The sequence below is a fragment of the Taudactylus pleione genome, unplaced genomic scaffold (genome assembly GCF_031769625.1).
Source record: "Taudactylus pleione unplaced genomic scaffold, aTauple2 ptg000017l, whole genome shotgun sequence".
Classification (NCBI taxonomy): domain Eukaryota; kingdom Metazoa; phylum Chordata; class Amphibia; order Anura; family Myobatrachidae; genus Taudactylus; species Taudactylus pleione.
The window spans coordinates 14,476,920-14,477,500 of NW_028284419.1; positions in this window are offsets into that span (position 1 = coordinate 14,476,920).

Genomic DNA, 581 nt, shown 5'->3' on the forward strand with positions numbered 1-581 from the left:
GCGGGCACCTTTTCACATGACGCCAAAGGTGTTGCCTTGAGAAAAGGCCCTGGCAATATGCGCAATGCATGAAGTCTTGGGGAGCCACAGCTTCACCAGGCTGCTTGCATGGAAGTAGGACACCGCAGCCCTCACGTAGAACCCCGGCATTATGGGCAAAGTTCCCCTGGTTGCGAATCAGGTTAAGCTGTAGCCGCCTTTCCCTTGAACACTTTGGGTAGCTCAGTGCCCGGGCTGCCTCAGGCTCATTGTGGTGGATGGCCTCCACATGCCTTGCAATTTTTGAGAATGGCTTCTCGCACCATAGACAATAGTTCTTTTTTTTATACACCTTTGAGCCATCACATTTTTTGGTTAGTACCTGGACTGTCACAGGGTGGTTTTTTTTTGAGGAGCAGAAACCTGGGCCAGAAATTGGAGAATCTTTGATAGCAGAGTGACCCTCAGCCAGCATATGTGTCCCATGACGGGCCCGCTCATCCCCGCTGCTGTCTTCCAAACTGTCCACCTCAGAGGAGTCAGGGAAATAGTCTTTGTCACTGCCGTCAGTGCTGCTGTCAGTGATGTCACCGGGTGCACCG